Raw genomic sequence first — 15,050 nt, 5'->3', positions numbered from 1 at the left:
TAATCGTATATTCCAATTTTCAAGGGTCCGAACAAAATTTATTTTCTGGTTGTCTAAGTCCTTCCTAAAGTTTTCTTGTATAAATTTTTGTGTGATCATTTTCTGACCTAATACATAATTTTTCTTGAGTCGCCGTTGGCCCAAGTAATCATTAGCTTGTAGATTAAGCGAGCACCAAAGAGCCAAATTTTTTGCCACAAATTTTTGTATTAGCTATCGAAAATAACTTTTTTCCGTCATAATTAACTTCGGCGCTGAAGTTTTTGCTAAAAGGAAATGATTTAAAATCTTGAATTTTGGAAAAGCTCTGTTCCACAAAAAGTCAACTCATAGAAAGAAGTTCTTTTCAAACCAATACACTCTAGATAAGACAACAATTCAGAATTTAAAAAAGCCACAATTATCCTTATAGTGGAAACATTTTGTTTAAAACCGAAGAATTATCCCATTTTGGATTCAGCTACTTTAATAATACATAAAAACGAAACAAATTAAGAACACAAGGGAAGCTGTTTGCTTTGCAGGTGACACTGTGGGTGCTGTAGTAACTGATTTTGAGTGAAACACGAAAAATAATAAAAAAGAAACACATAAGAGCTCAAAGTTCTTCCCGATTTTCAATGGTTTAAAAAAACTAGGGATCGGTTGCCAAGGATTACCCAAAGTAATCTTTGCGTAAATTTTAAAATCATTAGTTTTTGACCTAGTAACACCAGATAGCCAGATTTCTTGTAACAATTTATTTAAAGAAAATAACAAATACAATTTTTTATTTTCTTGCCAAAATTTATGATCAAACACTCTATGAAATTGAACGTTTACAATATATTTCTGTTTGGGAGAACACCAATAAAGCATCAGTTTGTCCAGTGGCATCTCCAGAAGCAAAATCAACTCGTTTAGTTTCTTAAACTTAGATCAAATAGTCAAAAAGTCCGCATTTTTCTACAAATACAAAACAAAAGAAGAAAAAATCTGTTTTTTTTTGGTGTTGTCTCACAATTAAAATAAAATGAGCAAAAAAAAACTATAAAAAAGGGAAGGAAAAATGCCATTCCATACTTAAGAAATGTTCGTTGACACAATTATAGATGACACTTTTTCATGAAAAAAGACTCCAAAGATTCAATGTTAGATATTAACGCTTCAAGAAGAACATTTTTATCCAAGTGTAAGAATATATTATACAAAATACGAAACTCAATTTCAATTTTCTTTTCTCTTCTCGCAGTAAGCTTATTTCGGCTGTGATTTTTTCTGGTATCTTCAAGTAGATTGTTTTTTTTGTCAGATAAAACTTCATAAAATAACGTCTGCTTACGATTTTTAAGGTATGATCTCAAAGATTAACAAGTTTACCTCGTAGACCATAAAGTTGGCATTTTTCTGTGAAGATTTTCTGATCAATTTTGCCGAACGCTTTTGTAAGATCTTTTAACGTACACAAGGAGCCACTATTATCTTCCAAGTTCTCTTTTATCTGTTCACTGAGTTCTAAGACAGCATCAACTGTTCTTTTATCATTTGGCAATCCGTACTGACTTGCTTAATATATCATTTTTATTTAGAAAACTTCTCAATCGATTTTAAGTCAATTTTTCGAAAACTTTACCCTAGAAGTCTGTAGTCACCACAATCTGACAATGTGCCATTTTTAAGAAATGGTTCAGCTTTACCTATCTGAAAAACTGAAGAATAATATGCAAATACTACACATTAAATAAAAATGCAACTCAGAAGGTCAGATGTATCCCAACGATTTTTTAAATTAGTTTCTTACTCTGATTGCAAAAATCAAGGATGTTTCTTTGTCTTCAGGTTTGTAATTACTTTAATTACTTGTAATTAATTTGTAATTACTTTAGACTTTTGTGATTACTTTACTGTTAAAATTGCATTCAAAAAACTGTTTAGTTTTGCTCTGTCATCAATTTTAAATACTGTGGTGTGTTGTTTTGAAATTGGTTAGCTTCTGATCAGTTTAAATTTTTAAAAAAATGTTAAATTCTTTTGCACTCGTTATGCTGTGATTTGAACTCACTTGTTTTTCCTTTTTTTCTGATCTCACAAATGACTTATACGTTTGTTCAAATTTTGCTGGGCCCTTTTCCAAGTCTTATCTTGAAGAAAGAATTTTTGATATTCGACACAGGCTTTCCAATTTGTTTCGTTGTTCCTGGAGTTTATCAAGACTACAATTTTTTTTTTTTCAATCTCAAATTTATTTTTTAGTTAAGTCGTTATCTAATTTTTCCTACGTTTTTTGATTGGGAACTTAGGAAGTTCTTTTTCTATAGGTAGATTTGATACTATTTAAGAGCTGCGAAAAGCAATCACGCACATCTTCAGTATCTTTAGTTTTTGACGCATGGCGGAACTGAACTCCAGCAATGGCTCGCGGTCATCCAAAAGTTACAATTATCCCTAAATTCAAGATTTTGTTTCTTGAGCGAAGTTTTGTCTTTAATTATAAATGAGGTTTTAATTTCTACCATCTCGGGATCCGATATCGTGTTGTGTTGGGTCATGAATATTGAACAAAATTACTAAAAAAACTATTTTATTGTTGACTCGCTGCTTTTCGTTTTTTGTGTAGTTTCACTTTTCAGCATAATTAACCTAAAAAGTAGCAGGCTGATTTCAACATTTAAGGTTTCTTTTCTCATCTTACGCACATCAACAATCTTGTATCGACTAACAGTGTGCATATCTCCAGGCTGTTATTTCAACTCGGACTGATACACTTTTATTTGATCAAGAAACTTACGTTTGTTCTTTTGAGTAATTTTAACACTTAGAAACCTGCTCTCTTCGCACTCTAAAATTTGCACTCTAAAAGTGCAGAAGTTCAAAATTTGCACTCTAAATTCAGTATCCTATTAGTTTTATATGGAATATTTTCACATAGATAGAAAGCAGCACCACCACATCTGATCCGATTCGTTTGTTCTTTGATTGGTTAAAATTGGTATTCTGCCAGTTTGAATTACCAAACTCCATAAAACTTCCTGCCATGTTTCTGCCATGCTTCAAATGTTTTGCAATAAATGGAATTTCTATTTTTGGTAATACTCATTTTTGACCTTTTTCCGATTGTTTTTTTATTCAATGTACTTCTATAATATGATTTTCGATATTATCGGCTCATCCTTTTAGGTGTTTTTGTTTGTATTTTTAACCAGCCTAAACTTACTTTGAATTAATTTGATCAACAGATTGCTTAGAATCCCTATCTGATTCAAGTATAATTTGTTCCTTAAGTGCAATTTTTTTTACTTCGAATGATCATTTAATTTTTTTGTACATTGTTAACTTATAATTTCTGACGATAGTAGTAGATCTTGGAGCTAAAGTGGGGGAGGAGGGTGACCCGCATGTTTTAGGATAGGGAATAGTCATCCAGTCATCCAATTGTGTTTTAACATTGGGTATAGAGTTTATCAGGTATTAAGATAGGGAATACCAATGGTAAGGTTTCATGGTTTGTGTGATGGTAAGATAATGGTAAAGAAAACGATTTTTTTTGGATTTTTCGCAAAAATTTTGGCGCGTTCAATCAAATTTAGAAAAATCAAAAATTAATTACGTGTTATGTGATTAGTTTTTTTGGTTCATGGTAAGTTAGTGATGAGCGTTTTCGTCACAAAGATTGAAAATTTTTCAAAAAAACTTTAAAACATGATAAGGTTTTTTATATTTCGACCAGTTAACAATATATAGGATAATTTTATTTTCAAAATATCTACCTAAAACTATGCTTAAACCTATTGAAATTTCACGAAATTTCATATTTTTGAGGAAAAAATTAAATTACAAAGAAAGTATATAACTCACTGCATCGTATTTGAAATTTACAGCAACTTTATAATAAAACACCAACAGAATACTGCTTCGTACAAAATTTATTGCAACACTTGTTATAAATTTATTACATTGCTTGAGTTCTTATAAGTTCAATGCTTTTGTATGAATCCCATCATCTTGAACTTGTCTTTTTGGATAAAAATAGTTTAGTCTGTTCTTTGTCTGTTCATATTTAGCAACCATATGATTTATAGTTCCCAATCCTCTGTTCTTAGATGTGAGGTTAACTGCTTCATCGAGAACTCTTCTGTACTTTGCCATGGGTCCATCTCCAGAATCTTCTAGAACTCAGTTGTTCAAACCTTTCATGCTGAATTTGAACATGTTTGACTTGTTGTCAAGGCAGCAATAAAATTTGCTACATAAGCATAGCATTTCTGCGCACCTAAATGCTTCTTTGAAAAGCCGTGGCTCTCGTTTACTATGCTTTTTATGGATACTGCAACACGTTCGAGGGAAGAAATAAGATTTTGCATCTGCCCTGAAAGAGTCTTTGCAGTCAGTTTCCCTCAATTTTCCCAAATGTCTCTTTTTTTTCTGGTTGGATACAGTGATAAAAATTTTTGTCAGCAAGTGCCAAGTAAAGTGAGTCTGTGCCCATCTCCAACTCTTCATAACTTATTTACATCACAGAGCTTGTCAAAGACGTTATAGTACAGTTCCAACATTCTCAGCTCTGCATACTGAAGTATGAAAAAGTCAACAATGATGGGTTTTCGGTGCTCAATGGTTGATTTCAACAATTCCACCTCATACAAGTCTTTTTCAACTGTATTTAACCTTTTAAAAATTGGCTCTTTGATCGCTTTATGAGTTTTGTCATCGTTCAGATACTTAGGAGGAACTAACTAAAATTTTCATTGTTTCTGCATCAACTCCTGATAGTGGTTTTTCATCTCCTTCCCTTCTCGCATCAACCACTGATTGAACGAAACTTTTGAAATGTTTTTGTGGAGTAGACTGAACAAAACGGTAAATTTTGGTGCATTGCAAGTCCATGTAAAAGTTGAACAGATGAGTTATAACGGTTCCGTTTTCTTGCTTGAAGCTAGATATCAGCACTCTCTGAGGATGTTTTAACATTTCGTTCTAGATTGCATAATTCTTATTTAATCTCAAACATTGTTCCTACCAACCTCAGAACTTTTGAAAATTGGAGCAAAATTCGCAATTTTTGATTTCAATTCATCTGGAACAACTAAGTTGCACTCAATGTAGCCAAGAAAATAGTCTAGATAAAGAGGTCTTTTGTAGGGAAAGTGGGGTATGGCATGATTTTTGATCTTGTCATTGGTTTTGGAGTTTTCCCACCACTCTCACTCCTATATTTCTTTCAACTTTGTATCCTTTCTCTTTTATATTCTCCCGTCTCATATCATCCATCTCTTTCTTCTTGTTTTCGCGCTGAATATCATTTTCTGTTAAAGAGGTACGAGCTTCTTGACAAAAACAGAAGTGGTATTAACATCCCATTTGCTTCGAACACTCTCTTACAGTGATCACAATAACCGTCCAAATTGAAACAGTCTATTTTCTTTGCTATTTACCAGATTTGAAAAACTCTCTGTTTTTCTTTCTGGTATTGTTTCCTGGTAAAAGGCATGACCATATTCTGAAAGTTGCGAGTTCGATTATGTCTAGCCTTGGGTTTCTGCATATCAGTGTCAAGCTTCCATCTCGTGTACAGTCCTGTTGGCATATCTTGACACAATGAGAAACGGTAAAGCTGGCTTGCATTAATTCGGTCGATTTAAAAACATTTGGCGAGTTTCTGATGAATGTTTCATCAACTACAGATTTTCGAGTGTATTCAATGGAAGGTCCACCAGTCAAGTCTTCTCATTTTATTTCACACAAATCTTTATCACTTTCGCAAAAGGGATGAAACTTGTAATTTGTAGACATATGTTTGCTAGATTTGGAAGTGCACATCCAAGTTTCATTATATCAATTCCTTTGTTATGATAAAACTGAATCATTTTTGCATTGCTTCCAGGGTTGGAACTACATCCTTGTTATTGCACAACTGCAAAAAGTCTTTGAATACTGTCATTCTGTTTTTCGTCCAAGTCTCTCATAAGTAATTGTAATATCCAAATCAGATGGAGGAGCAATCTTAATTAGAAGCTTTTGCAGTGCTTGTTGTTCGTGAAGCCCACTCGTTCTCAGCTTCTCATAATCAATGAATTCTTTGTCTAGAGGATTGTTGTTTCTATGTTTTATGAAAGCGGTTTCATCGTGTGGCAATTCGAGAAAATCAAGCTTGTCTAGGTTGTCAAACTACTCATGCGGAAAGACTCCTTTTGTTTTGCTAGCTTTATAGGCTTCGAGAAAAAAGTCCATAGCAGTTGCACCACCCAGAAACTTCAGTTTGTCGAGAAACTGTATATCTCCAAATTTAAGAATGTTTCTTATTCTTTGTCGCGAATCAAATATGGGATTAAACAGGACTTGATCAACGTCATATCTACCGCCGTAAAATCCAAAAACAGGTGAAGTTTTTACATATCTCTCCAGATGTTGTTTCAAATCAATGAGTTGAGTTTTCTGAAGAATTGTGTTGACATATCAGCTCCTGCAGAGAACCTTCAATGCAGTTGTCTTTGTACTCAAATTGGTTACTTGAATAATTTTTAACTCGTTTGGTTAGCTGATCAAAATTATTTTTCATTCGTTCATTGACAGCCACTTCAATATCTTGAAATTTCGTTTTAATCTCCAGCTTATTTTTTTCAGCCATATGTTCGAGGCTGCTTATACATCCATTATCACATTCTGTGGATCCCTGCTGTACAAAAAGATGGGTTGATTAAAAAAATTTGATGATACAGAGACTGAAATTGGAACATACTTTCCAAGCCAGGTTTTGTTTGTGTTTCTTTTAGTTCCTCTGTAGGAACACAAGTCGACTCAAAATCGAATGTTGCTAAATTATTGAAAAGCTTGTTATCTTCAGCAACTGGAATATTGAATCCTGCTAATTTGTCAAACCACAGGAGATCATACATGTTTTTTTTTGGGTGAACATGCCTCACTCGGTCCTTGCATCTCAGAAGATATTTGTTTAAATTGACGGATTTATTGAAGAAAGTGTCATAACTTGGACACCGCAAATATTTGAAGAAACTATCTATATCATTTGTATGACTGATATGGTTGTTAAATCTCAGTATTTTAGCTTAAGTACAGAGCAAATGGAACTTTTCAAATAAGGTATTGTTCTCATCATTATTGTTCGAAGAACAAATAAGGTATTGTTCGAAGAACAAACCCCACAGCAATGTTGATTATAGCGGCAGAATCGAGCTTGTTGAAGACTTCTTCAAGTGTCTCGTTGATTATTTAGTGTCTAACTTGGATCTTTGGAAATTAAATACCTTATGTCTCCGATTTTCCATCTTTGTATCCACCAGAAAATGTTGACAAGCACTAAGTTCCTGCATCATTTTTTCACCATCTTCCCCTTGTTCCTCCACAATTTTGTTCAAGTCCACTACATTATCACCGGGTTTCAGTTGTTTTGCTCTATGTTCCTTTCTCCGATGTTGTTGGAGAGAGTAGTAACTTGGGAACTCTTGTTCACAAGAAGGACGAACCGTCAATTGTAAGCAAAATCATTGATTTAACCCAAAGTAATAAGCGTATTTATTTTAACAAAGACGTCATCGCCTACGCAATTATCCTTTCATGGTCGTGAAGACATTCTTTAAAAAGAAGTGACGTCACAGACAAAACAAGTTTGTTTTTTGGTAATGACGCCATCATCTACGCAATTTTCTAATTCTGGTCAAAATTCTAGAATTATCCAGAAAAATTTTCAACCAATCAGAACTCTGCAGTTTCTAGACATAATTTTGAATTTAAAAAATAAATAATTGAAAATGCCAACTAAAAAACACTTCAATTTTCTAGAGTCACTCTCCAAGAAAAAAATTTTTTCCTTGTGATTGCCTTTGATGAAATATATGTAGATTCTTACATTTTCACAAGCTTTTGTCCAAAATAGAGTTCTCCGATTAAGTAAAGGTCTATTTAGAGAACTTATTCAATCAAGGAACTTATTTTTGAACCGAATGTTGAGTATCAAAGCTATAAACTTACTGGTGAGTTACACTTGACTCGAAAACAGTTTTTATTTATTTTAGAAAGTTTGAAGGTAATCAAAAACTCTTATAAAAATGTTTCAAAGACTCTTTTTTTTCCTTAAACGGTTCCCAAATTTGTAAGAACTCTTTTTTTCTTCATTTCTTTAACGATTTCCAACGTTCAAAATCCTGCTTGATCAGGTTTGGAGTAAAATTTCCAGAGATTTGCTCCAAAAAATTCATCAATTTCAAGCTATCTTCTCAAATCTACATCAAAATCAAAAAACATGACTATCTACTCAAAAATCAGCAGCTTTTTTTTTTTGATTGCATACAAAAATACAATTAACTTGATCAAAGAATTTTAGAAATTTACTTGTTCTGTTTTTTTTCTTGTGTTACTTATATCGGCATTATTTCTGATTTTTACAGCAAAAAACTTTTGGTCATTCATTTTTGCGATTGCTTCTGTGTATATTTTTAATTATTTGGAAGATTTAGGTCATAAAAGGGTCTTTTGATTGAATACAACAACCTAAGTTAATTAATTAATTTTGTCGGGAAACGACAATGTGTAAAAAGTACCTAAATTGGAACTTTGTTTCCGATTGGACACGACTTTTATATTGGAACTCCATAAAAGGAAACTGACATCTGATTGGACACGACTACCATCCAAATAAAGAAAATCATTTCTGATTGGTTTAGCCCACACATTGGTTGTACCCCTAACTCCTAAAAATTGTTTCATTATCAACTTAACTACCGTCAAAGACCTCCTACCTCAGATCTTAATAATTTAATTTCAAATTAACTTCCGTCAACTACCTCCCTCTCACCTTTAATCAATCGTTCCTCTTAGTATGAATTTTTTACTCAACTTATTGCCCAAAATAATCTTCTCAGTGCAAAACAGCAACCTTATGTACTCTCTGCAAAATATGTACAATTTTTGGCTGATCTAGTACAAATTCAAGTGCGAGAAACTGTATCTGGAGTGTTTTTGGCCCGAATGGACATCCCAATCCAAGTCTGTCATATAGTGGAGGTGATGCGAAATGATTTCGACGAACTTTCTATGACTCAAGTACCCATCAAAGAGAAACAACTTCGAACAATTGATATGATGGTGGAAAAATCTGAGCATGTGGGAATGAACTACCCAGAAACTCCTGACTCTATACATGTGACTTAACCAGTTGATGATTTCCTCTTTCCATGAGAAGAGGGATCTGTTGAGAACCCAATTACCATCGAAGAGGCTGAGGGGTTCTCTGAGCCAAGAAATCCAGTCAGCGAACCACCAAGACAACCACCGGCGATGGAGGCAAGACCAGCTTTGCGATCCATTGAGAACTTGCAAAAGTGGGATATTCAAACTTTCGTTTACATTGAATTGCTTATATAGTAGTTCCAGCACCCACGAAATGTCCAAAGTTGAATCACCATCTACATCATCTACTCACTATTCCATTTATGAAAATAATATCTTTTTTGGAATTTACAGTGATTCATTTACTTTTCCTAAATTTTACATATTTACAAAAATAAATATTTTGAAATATCTACTACTGATCAGTTAGTTCTGAGTCTCAAGTCAAAACGAATTCCTCCCAATTATATTGAATTTGATAAAAATCAAAAAAGAAATCGGAGATTTGCTTGGTCCCAAAAACCCTACAACGGAATATTTTAGTTTGAACCTTGTTTTTATTTGCTAAAGAAAAAGAATGGGAACAAAATCGAAAAATCCCAGCGAGTTTGTCTTGGTGAAAAAGAAGGAGAAAGGATTTCAGCAAAACGGAATACTGCGCTTTTCACAATGCTGAAAACCTTGGACTCATTCCTCTTTTGGAACTCTATACTGACAAAAACTCAACCATGGAGCAGGAACTTGCCAACTGTCATACGATGTATGACATGGCAACATACAAGAAGAGAAGGGTTTGTGTCACAATTAAGAAGTACAGTGTGAACAAGCCACCCTACATTCAGATTCGACTCTTCAATGCAAAGGAGAACAAAATCTTGAAGCAAGTTGCCGGTCGGATAGTAGAAAAAAAGATCTTATAGAATATCGTAGAAAATGAAACACCTGGAAAAACAATCCGAAATTTTAGATGGAAAAAGAGGAATTGATAAACTGGTTGACTATATCCCCTCAGTTCTGTCTTATGTAGAAGCATTCAAAAAAACTAGTATCATTATTGACGAATGCACTGTAGAAAATGAACGTTCAGAATTTGGATGAAATTCTCAGAAACTTTGATTTGATAAAGCATGACTTTTCATCAAATGCAAAAAGTATTGAACACTTTCATTGCACTTGTATTACTTTGGACCTAAACATAAATTTGAAAGGAAAGGACCAAAAACTCCCTTTTGGAGGTCTCATTGGATATGGAAATTCCTATATATTTTAAATCTTCAGACTTCATGTAATTTTACATGATGCAGCTGGATCTGTGAAGGCCACTACGCCTAAGGGACTTCGTTTTTGTTAAGTTTTGCCTAGGTTTCCTAATTCTTATCTTGACTGGGTTGCTCTTGTTTGTATATTTAAAATTTAGCTGGAAAATTATAGGTATGGTTCGATTGTTAGTCATTTTAGGCTAAAATTTCAGTGAGAACAGTTAACATCATGAGTCTAATTGTTTTATGTTTTTGAGTGTTATGAAAACAAAACAGTGAAAAACTTAGGAATTTGTAAAAATGGACAAACTAGGGGAATTTCCTTTCCTCCTCTCAAAAAGTTCAAAGCAACATCTCAGTCTGCTTGGTGTACGATGCATCTTCATGGAACCAATTGAAGTTGTGGTTATTTAAAATATTTTGAGCTTGAAAAACATTGAAAAAACTAAACTTTCAAAACGGAGTTTTTTGCAGATGCTTATGAAAAATGCAAAAATTGTGTCAAAAATTTTGTATTTAAAAGTTACAAACTTGGATGACTACCCGTGCCCAAAAAAGTTCAGAATTTGATTTTCAAAGATGAAAAATCTGATTGGAGGTGCAGCAACTACCCATTTCTTCTCAAAAACTCTTCACCGTGCGAAAAGCAAAGCCTTTGCATACAGTATATTGACTCGACAATTTTTATCAAATTGTAAATTTTATAAATCATTTTGTGTTATCTTAGGTTTATGAAATTGACAGAACAATTTTTAATAATTTTTTCATTTCAAAATTGAGATCGGTGATGAATGTGACAGGCAATTTAATTTAGGAAGTTTTGTTTTTGATGCGGAGAATCATGGACGAAAATCATGGAAGTTTTTTGGACGTTCGTGTAAGAGATCTCTTTTTTTTTCATGTGCTAATTTTTTGTCATAGTTGTTTTAATAATAGCACGTGCAAACGTTTGAGAAATATTTCCACTACATGTGAAGAAACAACAGTTTGGGTAGCACATTAATCAAGTACAGTCGGTTATATTTTACCTTCTCCAATGCGAATTTCTTCGGAAGAATGATTTTTTTTCGCTAGTTGGACCGAGTGGATCTGAAAAATTGCATCCTGTTTTTGATTGGTTAAAAATATACACATTTCAAACCAAATTTGACAAAAGTTTATATTTTGATCAAGATTATCAACCTCTGTATGGACAAATGCAAAGAAACATTCTTCAATTTATCCAAGAAATTGACTTTGAAATGATTGAAAACATTCCCAATAATGAAACAAAATACTGGTTAATAATTGATGATTTTTGTGAAGATACTTGAAATTCTAAGCAGTTTGTAAAATTTGTTACTGCTGGAAGACACAGGGGACTGAATACAATATAAATTAAGCAGCATAACTTGTTTCATCAAAGCAAATTAGGAAGAGATGTTGAGTTATAAAATACACATATGGTCTTCTTCAAGTCACTGAGAGATGGTTTACAGATCAATACATTAAGTCAACAACTAGGTCTAGTATCACAATTGAAAGAGTGGCATCAAGATGCAACAACTACTCCTTATGATCATTTACTCATTGACTTTACTCCAAAAACAGTTGGTTCGCTAAGATATTGCACAAACAGCGGTTCAGTTCCAACAAAATTTTACTTACCAGTAGGAACAGAAACAAAGTTTTTGGACAATGAGCATACAATACGTCTCTGTACTCCCAATATTTCAAACAACTTCCCAAAAACTTCAAAAACAATTTATCCTCCATTGTCCAAAAAGTTTCAATCAGCTCCTCAGCGAATGTTTTGTAAACCTACTATGCGGCAAGTAATAATAGTCTAAATAATCTGCGAAAAATAGACTTGGTATACTAAAATATTGCAGCGAAAAATCAGAACTCACACGAAGACGATTTTCCATGCATAAAAAGAGAACTATTTTAAGCTCACCTAAAGGCTTTGAAATAATATCTCTTATCACTTCTTTTGTCATTAATTAATTGACATAGTGTGGATCAGTTTGATCTTATTCCTTACTCATTTTATCAAAAAAAAGTACGATTCCAAAACAAAACAAAATTGAAAGGAAAAAAAAGGAGATTGTACCAAAAAATTTTGATTATGTTTACAATGTTGTAAATGCGAGGTTGAAAACGAGTAACAAAAAGCAGACTAAGTCAGTCAAAAAATATTTTATTGGATAATCGAGACACAAAAGAATCTTTTGCAGATTTGTATCTGCACTGAAGCGAAAAATACCGACTTTCCCGATATTTACTTTATCATTTTGGAAGCAACTCAAATTCCACCTAAACTTGTTGCCAACAAGAATGCCAAAGCGAAAGACAGAGGAACTTGTATCCTTTTCAAAATCTGAAAAGGTACGTTTGAAAAGATTAGATTCTAGGGGTAGAGCTGCGTACGATTCTGTGTAAAACTTGATAAAAGCAAGCGGTTTGTCAAAACAGAAAGTAGAAAAATTTTTACAAACCAAGACATCGTATACATAATTTGGTCCTCCAAGCAGATTTTCCCGGAGGCTTCAATATTTTTCAAAATTAATCAATGAAATTTGGTGTATATACTTGGCTCTTGTGGACAAACAAGCGAGTCAAAACAATGGAGTCAAATATTTATTGGTTGCTGCTGATGTTTTTTCGCGATTTTTCAGAGTTCAAACAATGAAAATAAATATACCAAGGACACTTTGCAAGCTTTCAAAAAAATGATTTCTTGAATAAACTCTCCTGAAAAAGCTTGGGTTGAAAATAAAACAGAAGATGGAGAAACTTTCAAAAAATATTGCAAGGAGAAAGAAATTGAAGTTTACTCGACAAAAAGTGAAACAAAAGCTGCTTTTGCAGAGAGAACTATTCAATCATTAAAACACATAATTTACCGTTACATAGAAGATCATGTTGAAAAATTTATCCACAACTTACCTAAATTTGTGTCTACAAAGAATTTTTGCGTCATTAGATATATTGGGAAATCACTTAGAGTCTCAATTCTGTACGATAAACCTCTAACAACAATTGACATAGTGTGTAATTTTTCCCTCAGTAAAATTTTGGTACAAAGACGGATATGATATTTCTGAAATGGCAACCTCCCATTCTCTGTTCATGTGTTTTTGCTCAGGTAGAAACTTTGTAAAAGTTTTAAGACTATTGATAAAAGCGAATAATGTACATGAATTATCAGTCAGTTATAGTTTACAGTTTAAAAAACAGTTGAAAAATTATTTCGATAGTATCAAGATAGATGATAGAACTAAGGGATAGTACAGGCAAAAAATTCCTATTTTTAACAAACTAAAATGAATGTCTTATCGGTACGGGGCTTCTAAATTTTCTTCCTTGGAAATTTTTGATAGTTTTATGTAATCCTACACACAAAAAGTTTTCCCCAGCACTTCTCTGGATGAAAGCAGTATTGAGTTTGAGTTTGAAACCGATCGTAATATCTACTTGGATATGCGTGATACCAAGTGATAGATCTTAGTTCGAAGCTTCAATTAACCAAGGGACGGTTGTTTGATGCTTTCAAGAGAGAAAAGGCAGAACATAAAGCAAAATCCAGGATGATTCTGATGAGGAACCAGAACTTCATCTAATTGATGTAAGCAACCTACTACATTCACTATTTTACAATTGTGAAGTTTATTTTAACAATACAATGGTTTACAACGTCATTGGAATATATTCTCATACGGCACAAATATCGAACGAATTCAACTCGTCAGTAGTGAGTAGTAAAGCAATACTTGCTTGTCATTGATACAGTTTTGAAGAAATTCCTCATACAATTGATATGCATCTGTTCACTGACAGAGCAAATTCCTTAGAAACAGGGATTACTTTTTCATTCTATGGGAGGCTTGCCATTGATTTGTTTACTAGCAAAAATTGTTGGTAACAAATACCAAAATTGAATTAAAAAAATTTGAGCCAGAGCGAATTTTACATGTTGTCTGGTAATCCAAATGTCTGTCTGAAAATTGTTGATTGTTTGCTGTCTACGAGATAAATTATAGTTGCTGAAGCTAATCATCAATACTTGCAATGGAATCTGGAAAGAGAAGATACTCAATACACTTACTTGGAAATTATAGCAAGAACCTTATCATTCCATCGCGTCAAAACCAAATCATACAATAAAATATATTCAATAACGCTCCAATAAGATGAATAGCTGTTGCAATGAAAACAAACTCAGCTGTTGCAGGATCTTTTTATGAAAACCCTTTGAGCTATCAACAATTCTTTTTGAGAGAGCTTAGAACTATTCGGGGTGGAAGAGCAACTGTTTTATTAGATACAACTTCTCCTCGTCATCCTTATGTTACAACAACGAAAGCGAAGCGGCTCAACGAGGATTTCCAGCTCTTCCTCTGGAAGATTTTAAAAAATTACTATTTTCGTTTTCTTTTACTTGACTTCACTTCAAGATGCAGCTGAACAGTTGCATTGTCCAGAAATTAGTGGAGAAAGCCTGAGATTAGAAATGATTTTCCAATTTCTCTTGGTGCAAGTAACGGAAATGATAATTTTGGGAGAAAGACTATCAAATGTTCAAATTGTTAAATTCGGAAAAGTTGCTGAAAATATTTTACTAAAAATGTAAAAATATTGTAACTTTTTCTAGGACTCTCCTTGTTATTGTCTCTTTACTTTCTATTTTGTTTTTCTTCAGACCTAAAT

At 33.1% G+C, this 15,050-nt stretch overlaps 1 protein-coding gene across 1 annotated transcript in view; it reads left to right on the top strand.

Annotated features, from left to right (window-relative positions):
• The window catches only part of LOC134844184 (dynein beta chain, ciliary-like), a gene marked incomplete in the record, with an annotated part of 486,199 nt that overhangs the window by 123,671 nt on the left and 347,478 nt on the right, over positions 1-15,050 (top strand).

This window comes from Symsagittifera roscoffensis, chromosome 4 (genome assembly GCF_963678635.1).
Source record: "Symsagittifera roscoffensis chromosome 4, txSymRosc1.1, whole genome shotgun sequence".
NCBI lineage: Eukaryota > Metazoa > Xenacoelomorpha > Acoela > Convolutidae > Symsagittifera > Symsagittifera roscoffensis.
The sequence above is the reverse complement of the archived record's forward strand: the minus strand, read 5'-3'. Positions and strand labels throughout refer to the sequence as shown.